This window comes from Anolis carolinensis, chromosome 4 (genome assembly GCF_035594765.1).
Source record: "Anolis carolinensis isolate JA03-04 chromosome 4, rAnoCar3.1.pri, whole genome shotgun sequence".
Classification (NCBI taxonomy): Eukaryota; Metazoa; Chordata; class Lepidosauria; order Squamata; family Dactyloidae; genus Anolis; species Anolis carolinensis.
Genome location: NC_085844.1, coordinates 200098303 through 200113597, shown reverse-complemented (window position 1 = coordinate 200113597; position 15295 = coordinate 200098303). Strand labels below are relative to the sequence as shown.

At 39.8% G+C, this 15295-nt stretch overlaps 1 protein-coding gene across 2 annotated transcripts in view; it reads left to right on the top strand.

Moving 5' to 3' along the window:
* slc45a3 (solute carrier family 45 member 3) overlaps positions 1–15295 on the top strand; it is a 62315-nt gene that overhangs the window by 4077 nt on the left and 42943 nt on the right. The window contains exon 2 of one of the 2 annotated variants that reach the window (XM_062978574.1): positions 5269–5367. The exons of the other annotated variant lie outside the window; for it this stretch is intronic. The gene's annotated coding sequence lies outside the window, so the exon portion shown is untranslated. The remainder of the gene's footprint in view (positions 1–5268; positions 5368–15295) is intronic. 2 annotated transcript variants of the gene reach the window in all.

Here is a 15295-nt window from a genome sequence, read left to right as displayed (position 1 = left end):
TACCAATGTTTCTCTTTCAAATATTGTGAATATTTCTTAACATTTCAGCCAAAGCAAAGGAAACTCGGATTGCTCAACTTTTCCTTCTGTTGAGATCCTTTTCCTGATAGCTAATTGAATGTTATCTTCTTGATTGCTCATTGCTGCCACAAGCAATGAGGAAACAGAATTAGTTTTCTAACATTTTTGATACAGCATGGCTCTAGAGAACAAACAATAATTCAGTTGTCTCTTTGTAAATGCTTCAACTAATAGCTTGCAAGCAGGCAGTATACATTTTGTTTCATGTACTCTTTTGCTAACCCTGCCGGTGGAATAGGCCTGTGCTAAATCAAATATACGCACTCCCGTATCAAAAAGTAATCCAATAAGCTATCAGCTTTTTTTTTTCTTCTTTTGCTCTCTTTTGGAAGCCCGAATAATGGACTCTCTAAGTAGCACTAAGTCTTTATGACAGGGAAGGAAATAACCCCAGTGTTTTAGTTGGGATTATCTGAGATACGGAGCACCTGCTAACACAAGCATGAAGAGTAGTTCAGTTCAATGATAATGGAAAGTGCAAATATTTGAGTAATGAGTAGCTTAAACGCTCTTAAGCATGTTCAGCTCAGAATCACCATGCTGGTGTTTTTAGGTTGCTCATTTTTTTTGTAGGTGCAGCTCTTCTTGCAACTCCTCTTTTTGTGTGTACACTTTCTCTTGCCTTGCGGATGACGAGTGCAAATTCTTGGAAATCTCAGTTCTTTGGGTACTTTCCAAGTGGGTTTCTCATGCAATTCAGAGGGATAAACACACCGATTATTAAAATAAAGGAAAGGAACCACAACACTCTTATGTGGTGCTTAGTGATAACAGATGGTATTACAGTGTGGTATCTACAGAGAATATCCATCTAGCTGTAAAATGTGTGCATGTATATGGAGTGTTGCCATGACCAGGAGATTTTGCTGATTATATATAATTATAAAGCAGCAATAAAGAGTTAGTGAGAGGAACAGAACAAGTGTGATATGGATTCTTCTTTGAGCAATCTCCCTAAGGACCCTTCCAGACCGGCCCTATATACCAGGATCTGATCCCAGGTTTTCTGCTTTAAACTGGATTATATGAGTCCGCACTACCAGATAATCTGGGATAAACAGAAAACCTGGGATCAGATCCTGGCATATAGGGCCTGTCTGGAAGGGTCCTTAGGGAGATTGCTCAAAGAAGAATCCATATCACACTTGTTCTGTTCCTCTCACTAACTCTTTATTGCTGCTTTATAATTAATTAATAATGAGTTAGTTAAGAAGAATTGATTGATTCTAATTGATTATTGATTATTGATTCTGTATATCAATAAGGTTATATGCTGTTATCAGGGATTATCTACGCATGTTCTAGATCATGGCTGGAAATTATGTGTCCTATGGAGCACATGCAGCCCCCAAAGCTGCTGTGTGGCTGCCGGACCCCTTGCAGACCCCGCCTCTTAAATTTGGAGGGTCAGCAGTGAAAATTGGTGTTCTGTTATCTCCTAGAGTAGAATATGAGACCCCTTAAGACCTCTCTTTTTTACACAAGATATGGTTTCTCTTCCCCAATCAAAAGTAACTGCCCCCCAACACAGTGACTCTTGGTTGCTCCTGGTTTCATGTGGAATTGCTGGTGGCTGCCTTAGAACTATATATGGTACAGAACTCAGCAGTGAGATCTTTGAGAAGATATTGCTCTGAAGGTGATCATACGATTCACACTGACTTCAGGCCATTTCTTGGTCCTTCTCCTTGGCAGTATCTGTCTCAGGGTGAAGGATGCATAGACTTCCAGTTGTTGCTAAACTGTAACTCCCATCAGCCCTAGCCAGTACAGCCATTGGTGAAGGATCATAAGACTTGTAGCCCAGCGATCTTCTGGTTGTTTCGGATCATGATAATCTTCCTCACCTTCATTGAATTCCTTGGCCCAGAAGACCTTTGACTCCTACATTGGTAATGTTCCATAGCCTTTCCAATTTTAGCAGAACTGTGATTTAAACGATATATTATTTGCTTCCTCAATCTTATTTTTTTCTTGTCTTTCAATACAGTTATTTGCTGAACTGTTCATTAGCCTGCCTTTTGTTTTTAATTATCACTGTTGATTGTTCTAAGATCAGCTCCTGACCTGAGTATAGCTATTAAAAGTAAATTAGAAGCAGGGATCAGGAATTTGAATATCATATTTTATTTGTTAGATTGTTAAGTTACAGCCAGCCCTCCACATTTGCTAGGATTCGAGGCATGGAGGGATGGCAAAAGTAGAAAAGTCATGACTAAAAATGCTTTTTTAAAAACTTGAGAGTACACTTTTCTAGGTCCTTCAGCATGATGGAAGTTGACCATAGAATCACACTGAAGGGCTTAGAAATTTCTAGAGAGACCATATTGATCAAATCTGTAAATAATCTAATCCACAGAAGTTAAACCTGCAAATGTGTGTGTGTGTGTGGGGGGGGGGGGGGGGCGTTGGCTATGTACCTTATCATTCCAAGAAGGGAATAGCTAGACCAGGGGTCCCCAAACTAAGGCCCGGGGGCCGAGTGCGGCCCTCCAAGTGTTTACCTGGCCCCCACCCTCAGTTTTAGACTTAGGCTCACCCAAAGTCTGAAATGACTTGAAGGCACACAACAACAACAATCCTACTTAACTTGACTATCTCATTGGCCAGAAGCAGGCCCACACTTCCCACTGAAATCCTGATAGGTTTATATTGGCTAAAATTGTTTTTATTTTTAAATATTGTATTGTTATTTCATTTACTAATATTGTGCTATGGTAATAATTGAATATATTATGTATACATAATACATGTAATACAATAAAATACTAATAATAATACAATATAATAATATTAATTATATATTAGATATTAAATGTAATATTACTAATAATATTACAGTATAGTGGTATAGGACAATATAGTGATATAGAATGCTAATATTGTGCTATGCTAATAATATAATATATTGTATGTACATCTAATATTGATAATATTATTATAATGTAATACAATATACAGTACTAATACTAATACAATATAATAATATTAATTATATATTATATATTAAATGCAACATTACTAATATTATAGGACAATATAGTGATATATAATGCTAATATTGGACTATGCTAATAATATAATATATTGTATGTACATACAACTTGTAAGCTGCTCTGAGTCCCCTTCGGGGTGAGAGAGGGTGGGGTATAAATGTAGTAAACAAATAAATAAATAATTGTTGTTGGGGGGTTTTTTGCACTACAAATAAGACATGTGCAGTGTACATGGGAATTTGTTTGTATTTTTTTTAAATGATAATTCAGCCCCTCAACAATCTGGGGGACCATGAACTGGCCCTCCATTTAAAACAGGCTTGGGCTGTGGCGCAGGCTGGAGAGCAGCTGCAATGAATCACTGCAATGAATCACTCTGACCAGGAGGTCATGAGTTCGAGACCCGCTCGGAGCCTATGTTTGTTTGTCTTTGTTCTATGTTAAAAGGCATTGAATGTTTGCCTATATGTGTAATGTGATCCGCCCGGAGTCCCCTTCTGGGTGAGAAGGGCGGAATATAAATGCTGTAAATAAATAAATAAATAAATAAAAAGTTTGAAGACCCCTGAGCTAGACTAATATTTAAGGCAGTGACTTCTTCAGACCTGTAAAGATCTGGGCGTCTTCTTAAAATAAAGGTTGCTTGAGCTCTTCCTTGTAGGCAATTTCTGTTTGCAGTTGACAAATTAAAAGTGACTGTTTCTGTTTCCAGGGCCTAGAGAACAGGATTTAATGCCTATTAATTCTGCCTTCAATCTCATGGCCTCCATTTCCCCTTTGTGGCCGATTCAAGGCAACTGTTTCTCATTTTTCTCTCACTGACCCAGTTGTTTTTCCTGTCACATTTCTAAATGACCAAGATTTAAGATCTCTCACCCAGGATAAGCTATCAGTGTTCATGCAACTGTGACACAACTGAGTTGGTTGCAAAAACTGGATTTTCTGATTTCTGCATTTGAGTTCTTAATTTGAAAACTAAGCCATGAATTGAAAGCAGGTATTTGAGGTCTGCTTACCAATTATGTTAATACGAGTTCCCGAACACATATTTATTCAGTGATGAAGGCACATTTTCTATATCACAACTGAGAAGCTCTTTTCTGGATTATATATGACAATTGTTGTAGTGTGCAATTGCTCCAAATTTTTAGCTCTTGAAATTTCTCACACTAAAGTAAATCTGAGCTGTCTTCTTTGCTTGCTTACTCTATTAATGTTGAAGTTAACAATGTAGCTTTATACATTGCTGAGCTTTTGATCACTACCACTATGCAAATAGTACAATTCAGGCTTCCTTTAAAAATCGTTTTAATTTGGAAGATGAAGAGATTACCAAAGGGCTGAAAGGTTCAATTTCCTGACCTTATAGTATCTATCTGCACCAGAGATCTACAGGAACAAAATTTACTGTAGTCTTTTCATGTGGTGTGATGATAGTGATTGAATCCTGCCTTCTAACCTACGGTAATCTCTTGATGTATATGGGCCAATGTGGCCTTCTTCTTAGCTCAGGTCCAATTTTCACCATATGCTTGAGAGTATGGTGAAAAGGGAGATGAGCATTTCTCAAAAGCATAACCATGGAGAAAATAGTCTTATGCCCCATCCAAAGCTAACAAATGTATTACAGCATGAAATTTCTAGGCTTGCATCTGTTTTAACAGATACATTGGAGTCCCCGGTAGTGCAATGGGTTAAACCTTTGTGCTGGCAGAATTGCTGACCAACAGGTCGGCGGTTCGAATCTGGCCAGAGTGGGTGAGCTCCCTCTATCAGTTCCAGCTCCCCATGCGGGAACATGAGAGAAGCTTCCCACAAGGATGGTAAAACATCAAAACCAATGATTTCAAATGATAATAATAACAGTTAGAGCTATTTGGCTATGGAATAGATTGACTTGGAGCATTGAACAGAGGTTAGATAGATGTTTATCAGGGATGCTACAGCAGCAGATTCCTGCACCAATGAGAGGTTGGATTAGATGGCCTTTGAGATCCTGTCCAACTCTGGAAACTAAATGGGATTTGGAGTAACTAGGCTTGTTATTGCACTTTATGTTTAGTCTCTGGTTTTATTCCTTCACCAAGTGTGTGTACAGTATGACCAAGATCTTGTATGGCACAGTGTGGTGCAATAGTATCTCAGGTGCGGTTGTAATGTATCTTTTCATGTCTCCTTTCTCATCTCTTAGATTCTATAGTTCCCTTGGCCATTCAATGTGATGTGGGAGAGATACAGAAGGACGCATCTGGCTATGGCCTTTCGTGAAATAAGTGACGGGCATGTTCAGGTTAAGTAATATAGCCAGATGCTTCTCAGAGCCCTGCTCCCCCCTCTACTGGCTGCAGGGCATATGAGTTATGTTAGCTAAACAGTGAATTAGTGATTTTGGCTTTAGTAATTTAGAGAGTGAAGAGTTGGAACCTCCACAATGACTTTAAAAAGACAAACAAATGTATATGTTGGACTTAGAGCTGTATATGCCACTAATAAGATGCCAGCCCATATTTACCAACTGAGGATAACATTTCATAGATCCGACAAAGTAGACTCCACTCCGCAAAAGGTTTTGTTCCCATGCTACAGGTTCTCATTCCCTTATCCAGAATCCCAAAGCCTGAAAAACTCCAAAATCTGAAATGGTCCGCTTGGGTGGCTGAGATAGTGACACCTTGGCTTTCTGGTACACAAATATTGTTTCTTGCACAAAATTATTAAAATTATTGTGCATAAAATTATCCTCAGGCTATGAAGTGTAAGTGAAATTTATGCTTAGACCTGAGCCCCGTTATGTATGTATTTGTATGTATGCATATGTAAATACAGGCATTCCAAAATCTGAAAAATTCTGCAATCTAAAACACTTCTGGTTCCAAGAATTTCAGATAAGGGATAGTCAACCTGTAGGAAAACTGATGGATCTGAGATATTTTTCAGGGACACTGGTGCAGTCTCAAATGCTTTCTTTACACTAGACGTTATTTGAGACTGGGAGAACCTCGGAAGCTGCAAAGATGTGAAGTCTTGGCCATTTTGATGATGACCTAAATTCCTGCCTCCGTGGAACTGCACAAGAAAATTGTTGTCATTGTATCGTTGAACTTGTTCTTCTTCTCTCCCCGTTGAATTCCTAGGAGAGCCTTTGAACTTGTGGCATCCTTGGTTTTTGCCTCCCCTATCCAAACAGAAACTGGTTCTTGTGTGTTAACTCTGAAAATATTTGTTTTAACATTTTACCAGTCTGGATATCAGTAAGATCAACCATGGGAAAGTAAGAAACCGAACAGGACGAACACAACTCAAATAGCATTTTTTGTTTTGGTTGGAGTGGGGAGACAGAATAGGGACTGGACAGTGTTAGCAACAAGCATTCAGGTGCCAGTGTCTGCAGGCACGCCATAAAAACATCCTTTAATGCCTGTGGAATGGCTACATTCTGATCATAAAAGTCGCTTTCTTAAGATTGTGAGCACTGAAGATAAGCGATTTCTTTCATGAGAGATGACACTGACCTTCACTGCTCTGGAAATAACCTCTGTTCCAGCTGTTTACAGTCAGAATCACCTGCTCTGGGCCTGACTTGAACAAGCCATGAGGTTAATCATGCGGATTTTAATGAACCACAGGAGGGGTTTGCCTGCAGAGCTTTGATGATTTATGGTGTGATCTAATGATGCAGAAAGATGCCAAGACATCCTGACAGAATTGTAGGGAGGAGTTCAGCACAATTGTATATGGCAGCTTCTGAAAATGGAATGTTAATGTCAGAATTTAGACCTTAAAATACAGATGTTTATTGAAAAATGTGTGATTCATAGCAATCTGAATGTGGATTATCTTCTTTTCATTTGCATTCATAAACACTTGCAAGCATGGACATGTATACACTGCAAAGATCTTGAGTGCTGGTAATTTTGGGTTAATGGGTTTCACAGGATGTATATATATTGGGAGTTTAAGAGTACAGACACCTCCCTGATATTTCAAATTAAACTTTCATACTTTAGGTCTAAATTGGTTGAAGTTCATTGTCGTTGTATTGGTTAACAGATCCTCACTTTGGATTACCGCCATCTTTGCATTTCTCTAATCACTGAGTAGTCATTCCACTGTTTTTGAGAACTAGCAGAGTTCATGTCTTGGTGGAAAGACCACTTCTTGGTGCTCCCTCTATAAAGATGACTTCCTCCAGTCATCCTTCTCAGGAAACAATTTTCTTTGCTGTTCATGGTGGTAGCTACCCACTTTTGGCAGGGTTTATTTCAAGCACAGTCTTATCATTTTATGTGTTTTTACTCAATTGGCACTTTGCTTGCAGCCAATGCTGATGCACCTCCCAAACTATCAGTATATCATTTTTCTGTAGGATTGCCAATGCAGGAGTTTACTGTCAACAGGAGTCTCAGCATCTTTCTTAGCCACAGGTACTGTTAGCACAGGACTTTTAGGGCAGAATAAGAAGAAATGTCATGGCAGACACGGCAAAGGCTGGCCATCACCATAAGCTGAAGTAAATAAAGTAGTATAACAAAGAGCTGTGGGGCACCTTAAAGACCAACACTATAGTATGAACTTTTTGTGAGTTTTAGTAGTCTGCTTGATCAGAGATGCATTCAAGCATTCTCCAAAATTTCTGGTATAAACTTGATACACATGATTGAGGGTGAGATTGTAGATAGTAATAATAATAATAATAATAATAATAATAATAATAATAATAATACTTTATTTATACCCCGCCACCATCTCCCCAACGGGGACTCGGGGCAGCTTACATGGGGCCATGCCCAAAACAATACAAAATAAACAGCATATAAAAACAACATTTCAGAACACAATGAACAGTACAATAAATAAAATATCCATTACAATACAAATCAAGAGAACAATAAAAACAAGGGCGGTCCACATGAACATTAAATTAAAACTCGGGGTGAGAGAAACATAAAATAAAACCATAGCAATCAGGGTCAAGGAAGTGGTGTAGTCTAGAGGATAGATATTAGAGGTAAGATAAGATAAGATTAGATAAGGAGGTAAGCAGGAAATGAAATGTAGAAAATACAGTTAGTGAATTATATGTTATATGGTTGATGACAACAGCATCTTGGTCCTAGGCAAGCCAATTTAATACCTACAATAATAGACAGTACAAGAGAAAGTGTGATGAGAAATCGTTACTCCAAACTTCCAGTGCAAGACTGAATTTTTGAAATTTTAAATTTCTTCTAACCTTACTATTTGATTCTATTCCTCGAAATCTCCAAGCAGGACGAATTTGTTCTTCTTTCATGTCTGGCAGGATTTTAAAGCCAGACTTCAGTGGCATAATACTACTAGGTTCTGAATTGGCACCTACCTGCCTCTATGATTGCACCAGAAAAGCCAACTCCAGAGAACTAGGAAATAATTGGAACAGGTTTTTAGGATATGTGGGGATGCGGAAGCAGAGGGGAAATCCTGATCCTGTTGGCAATTGAAGTTAGAGTTGTTCCTGTTATTTTTGTTGCAATAGACTAACATTGCAATCTTTTTTGGAAATTAAGTAATACACATTATTATATAAAGGGATTTTTAAAAAAGCCCAGAGTCTAAAATTTCCTGACTGCCTGCCCATAGTTCAGTTGGATTTTTAGAAACAGAACTGGCAATTATTCAAATGTAGGACCAAGGACTGCTGTTTATGCGTAACAGAAATGTGGGCTGGAGTCTTAGATAGGCACTGTAGACACAAGACAGTTCTTTTTCCCTGCATCATTTTATGAAAACTATTTGACCAAAGCATATGGGTAATGTGAGCAATAGCTATTTAAGCTGCAATGTGCCCAACAAGATTGGACAAAGCAGCGTGGACTAGCTCTGTCCCCGGAGGGGACGATGATGATGCAACAGGGTCCTTTTCATCTCTTTTTGATTTCTATGAACAATGTCTCTGTCCCTCGCCCTCAAAAGCTATTCATCATTGTTCTCTACTAACAGTAAACTAGTCAAAGGGATGGGTTGGCATTTCATTCCAAAGCCTTGAGTCCCTCTCTTGATCTGGTAGCTGCTCTTTTGTGCTTCACGTCCAAGATTTGCTCATAAACTACCTTTGGACATATTTATTTCTTCACAGAACACTTAGTGACTTGCAGCCGAATTAGCAAATGGGCTCCACTGAAATGTGTTGTGCTGAAGCGATATCTGAGTTATCCTGAAATCAGTTGAGCGTAGGACAACTGCAGGGTTTTTAAAAAGTTACTTTTTGGACTACTCCCAGAATCTCCCAGGCAGTGTGCCTACAAAAAAGAAATCTTTTCTAAGCTTTGATCTCTCCCTCAGCCTCCCCTTTCCCTCTTTCTTTTCTTTTTAAAACAAAATATAATCTTTCCCTACCTTAGTTGCTTACGTGATGATTAATTCATAAAACTTTGATTCACTACACATAAGCATTTCATTAAGAAAATAGATTCCAAATACTTATGTATTTAGCATTAAATATTCCTCACTGTCTAAACAAAATCAGCTGCCAATGGAGCTTCAAATTACCAAAATCTATCAGAGGGCTATCATATAAGAAACTGAGATACATAGTTATGTGTAAATGTATCGCAAAAACCATGTGTTTGACTTGTGGCTTCAGAGTTTCTATTCCATCAGAGGTGGGCATCCTGAAGATTTTCAGAGATCGTTTGTCTGAAGCTTCAATCATCTCCTGCCATTAGTTATGCTAGTTGGGGCAGGTGGCACTTATAATGCAACAACTGTAAAAGTGAGGATGACCACAATTTGCCCAGCCTTGGCTTAGAGAAACATATATCCAAAGTGATTGGGTGAAAACAAGTAGTTAATCATTGATCTTTGGCACTTAATCAGGATCTAGAACAAAGAGGGACGAACAGACACAAATTAATATTCCAGGAAACAAAAAAGATGGTGCTGAAATTGACTCTGATATTCAGTGAACGAATCTCTGTCTTACCAGGCTGCATTTCTGCCAGAATACCTACATGATGCTCAGGGCCGGCCCTAGGTAATTTTCAAGTGTAAGCAAACAGAATTTTGCCCCCCCCCCAAACCAATCACTGAAAAATAAAAGCATTGGATAAGCGAAAATGTTGGATAATAAGGAGGAATGAAGGAAAAGCCTATTAAACATCAAATTACATTATGATTTTACAAATTAAGCACCAAACCATCATGTTTTACAGAAAATCAACAGAAAAAGCAGTTCAATACATGGTAATGTTATGTAGGAATAACTATATTTGCAAATGTAGCACCAAACATTGAACTGGGATATAGGGCAGTGTGGACTCAGATAACCCAGTTCAAAGCAGATATTGTGGGTTATCCTTCTTTGATATTCTGGGTTATATGGTTGTGTGGAAGAGCCCTGAGGGTCCTTCCACACAGCCATATAACCCAGAATATCAAGGCAGATAATCCACAATAGCTGCTTTGAACTGGATTATATAGAAGTGTGGACTCAAATAACCCAGATCAAGGCAGATATTGTGGGTTATTCTGCTTTGATATTCTGGGTTATATGGCTTTGTGGAAGAGCCCTGAGGGTCCTTAGGAATCCATAGGAATTAAAAGGTCACCGAAAGGGAATCTGGCCCCCGGTGTTAAAAAAAACCCTCTAAAATCAGGACAGTAAATAAAGAACAACACTCTGAAAACAGGGGAAATCCAGACAGGAAACAATCAGGGCCAGCTAACACCTCTCAACCAGGGATGCCCCCAGGGAGGAAGCAACCAGGCTTTGAAGCTGCAAGGCCATTACATGCTAATCAAGGTGGCCAATGGCAAAATTCACACCTGTCTCCAGCAGACAAGAGTTCTTCCTTTCTTCCACCCTGGACATCATTCCACAGATGTGTAAACCGCACGTACCTCAATTCCAACAGACCTCACAACCTCTGAGGTTGCCTGCCATAGGTGGGGTTAATCATCAGGAGAGAAAGCTTCTGGAACATGGCCAGGCAGCCCAGAGACCTGGTCTCGAGGAGGCAAAGGCCAGGCCACAGCCGCAGAGGCAGCCCAGGCCACGGCCGTGGAGGCGGCCCAGGCCACGGCCGTGGAGGCGGCGGAGACAAAGCAGTGGAAGGAGAGGAAGGCCATGCCTGGGCGGAGGGCACTTCAGGCAGAGGACCAGGAAGGAGGCCTTCCTCTCCTTCCACTGCTTTGTCCCTGCCACCTCCGCCTATTCCGCTTCCTCCTCCTCCTCTCGGCGTCTCTGACCATTACGTGAGCCTGGGAGGAGGAGCCGGGGGTGCGTGCGCATGCATGCACGCATGCACGCACATGGGAGGGGGAAGGTGAAGTGCGCCCAGAGGGCATGCCCCCTCCCAGCGGGGAGGGAGAAAAAGAGAGAAAAAGACTTGGCTGAACCCCATTAGCTCTAAGTTTAGCTGAAGCAGAATTTGAGTGAAGGTTAGGAATTTCTAGAGGGTCATATGATCTTTACCCATTTTACTGCCATAGCTTCATCCTATGAAATCCTTGGATCTGTCATTTGATAAGGCACTGGATTGTTCTGACAAAAAATTCTAAATACTTTGGGAAAGTGTAAATTGTGTGGAAACTTGCCAGCTATAACATGCTGTGATTGTCTACTGTAAATGAGATCTATATTCATCTTAATATCCCATAATTACTCCTGCCTTCATTTCCTCTACCCTAGAAAAATAGAAAGGTTATGTATCTGAGACAGATATGTGTACACACACACATATACACACATCTGTCTCAGGTACTTAACCCTTTTTATTACATGTGTACATTTTCAAGTCACCTGTAGACTTATGGAGATGCATGAATTTCATAGCATTTTCTTAGGCAAGGAATACTAAGATGTGATTTTGCCAGTTCCTTCCTCTGACATATAGTCTGTCGCATCTGGCATTCATTGGCAGTCTCCTATGCAAGTACTAACCAGTGCTGACCCTGCTTAGTTTCCAAGATCAGACAGGATCTGGTATTTGCCTTTAAGGTACTTGCATGTATTCACTTCTTTGTTATTTACAGATCACCTGTCAAGGTAGGTTATGATTAAAAATAATGGACTGCAATCCAAACTATGTACAGTATCTAAAAGGAGGTGGGAGAGAAAGAGACAGATAAGTGCATTGAGGCAACAGTCTTCCATACTTTTGGATAATGACCAGGTCGAATGGCAGGAGTCCCTGCAGAAAAATATTTTGGGATGAGTGGAAAAGTGAAATGGCAGTTTGTCCCAGACAGGCTATGCAAGGACCTCATGATCTCACATTTCTTCTGCTGCCGCCGGATGAAATGTTAAGTGCACTGATAACTGGGTGCACTGATAGTCCTGGGCAAATAAGAACTGTTAACAACATATTAGAATATATTTCATCAGTTTTTCAAGCTGTTGACCAGGCAATAAACAGTGTGCAGTTAAAACTGAAATGTTTTGTGTGCAAATATCAGAGAAAATCATATTGGCATAAATGGTAATTGCTTCTGATCCATACATCTACATGGTAGTTTAATAGTCTGCTTATCAGGTTATAAAATGTGTGGATTAAAATAGCTTTTTCCAGTGATTTGCATCTTCTGACATTTTTTCCAGTTTCAAATGGCAAATGCGAGTGTGAGACTGTGTTTGTGGAAAACTGGTCCTGCATTTTCAACGTATTCATATTAATTTCTGCGCAGTATTATATAAGTACTCCATTTTTAATCCTGGCTAGTTTGTGATAAGTTTGGACTTTGATAGACTAGAAAAAAGATCCTAGATTAAAAAAAACAGGTTGCTCTTCCTTCTCAGATGCTTTTGTGTGGTAGCTTGATGTTTTTGTTAATAGATAATGGAAAGTGTAGCTTTATGAAAAATGAACTTCAGAAATAAAACACATCTTGCTATATAAATGATAAAGAGTCAATCTTTCTGAAATTAATTATCAAAGGCACTTGTAACATTGTAATTGAAAAGATATGAACACTTTTACCCAGTTACATTTCTGCTTGCCAGGTGTTCTCTGTGAACTTTGATCAGGCAAACACAGCCAGAGGTGGGCAAGCATTCAAAGACATTAACCATAAAGGGCAATTGGAGGCAAGAGTGTGTCCTGCCATTTTTAAGAGAGTGTCTCTTAAAGACACCCACCCCTCCATTTGATTTTGGAAGCTAAGCAGAGTCAGCCTTGTTTAGGACATGGATGAGAGACTGCCAGTGCATACCAGATGCTGTTGGCTATATTTCAGAGGAAAGAATTGGGAAAACTACCTTTGAATATTCCTTTCCTAAGAAAACCCTATGAAGTTCATGATCATCGGAAATCAACAGTTGACTTAAAAGGACATACACAGGCTGAGCAGGACACTGGGAGACCAAGATTCAAATACCTCTCTGCCATGGAAACTTACTGGGTGATCCTGGGCATGCCACTGTCTCAGACTTACAAGAAGATAAAGGCAAACAAAACCCCATTCCAAGTTCACCTTAGGAACGTTATAAATAGGAACCAACTTGAAGTCGCATAATAATAATAATAATAATAATAATAATAATAATAATAATAATAATAATAATAATAATACCTTTTTATTAGGAAGGAGCTAGTTCAGTCCCAAGTCACCTTGTCTGTCTCCTGAGAAATCTGTATAAAGACAAAGTAGCCACAGTAAGAACAGACCACGGAACAACAGACTGGTTCAAGATTGGGAAAGGAGTGCGGCAGGGCTGCATACTTTCACCCTCCCTATTCAACTTGTACGCAGAACTCATCATGCGACATGCGGGGTAAGGAATCCAAGGCCAGAGTTAAAATTGCTGGGAGAAACATTAACAACCTTAGGTATGCAGATGATACCACTTTGATGGCTGAAAGTGAGGAGGAGCTGAGGAGCCTTATCACCAAGGTGAAAGAAGAAAGTGCAAAAGCTGGGTTGCAGTTAAATGTCAAGAAACCAAGATCATGGCAACTACACCTATTGATAACTGGCAAATAGAGGGAGAAAACGTGGAGGCAGTGACAGACTTTATATTTCTAGGCACGAAGATCACTGCAGATGCAGACTGCAGCCAGGAAATCAGAAGACGTTTACTTCTTGGGAGGAGAGCAATGGCCAACCTTGACAAAATAGTGAAGAGCAGAGACATCACACTGGCAATGAAGGTTTGCATAGTCAAAGCAATGGTATTCCCCATAGCAACCTATGGATGCGAGAGCTGGACCATAAGGAAGGCTGAACGAAGGAAGATAGACACTTTTGAACTCTGGTGCTGGAGGAAAATCCTGAGAGTGCCTTGGACCGCAAGAAGATCCAACCAGTCCATCCTCCAGGAAATAATGCCCAGCTGCTCACTGGAGTGAAGGATATTAGAGGCAAAGTTGAAGTATTTTGGCCACATCATGAGAAGACAGGAAAGCTTGGAGAAGATCACGATGCTGTGGAAAATTGAAGGAAAAAGGAAGAGAGGCCGACCAAGGGCGAGATGGATGGACGGTATCCTTGATGTGACTGGCTCGTACTTGAAGGAACTGGGGGCGGCAATGGCCGACAGGGAGCTCTGGTGTGGACTGGTCCATGAGGTCACGAAGAGTCAGAGACGACTAAACGACTGAGCAGTAGCAGCCAGTTCAGTCCCATTAATTGACTTTTGGGCACTTGATAATACAAGTTGAGTATCCCATACCTGGAAACCTGAAATCAAAATGCTTCAGAATTACCTCACAACCTCTGAGGATGCTAATAATAATAATAATAATAATAATAATAATAATAATAATAATAATAATAATAATAATAATAATAATAAAAACTTTATTTATACCCCGCCACCATCTCCCCATCGGGGACTCGGGGCGGCTTACATGGGGCCATGCCCAAAACCATACAATATGACAAAATATAAAACAACATATCATAACACAATTTAACAATACAATAAATAATAACATACATTACAATCCAAAATTCAGAAAAAGCAATAAAAACCAGTGCAGGCCACATGAACACTAAATTAAAACTTGGTGAGAAAGACATATGAATAAAACCACGGGGAGCAGGGACATAAAATAGTGGAACAGTCTAGAGGATAGATATCCCAAGGGAATAACCGAAGGAAAATATGAGTTACTCTCCAAAGGCACACCGGAAGAGCCATGTTTTTAAGTCTTTCTTAAAGGCTAGCAAAGTGGGGGCCTGCCATAGATGCTTGCCATAGATGTGGGCGAAACATCAGGAAAGCATGCTTCTGGAACATG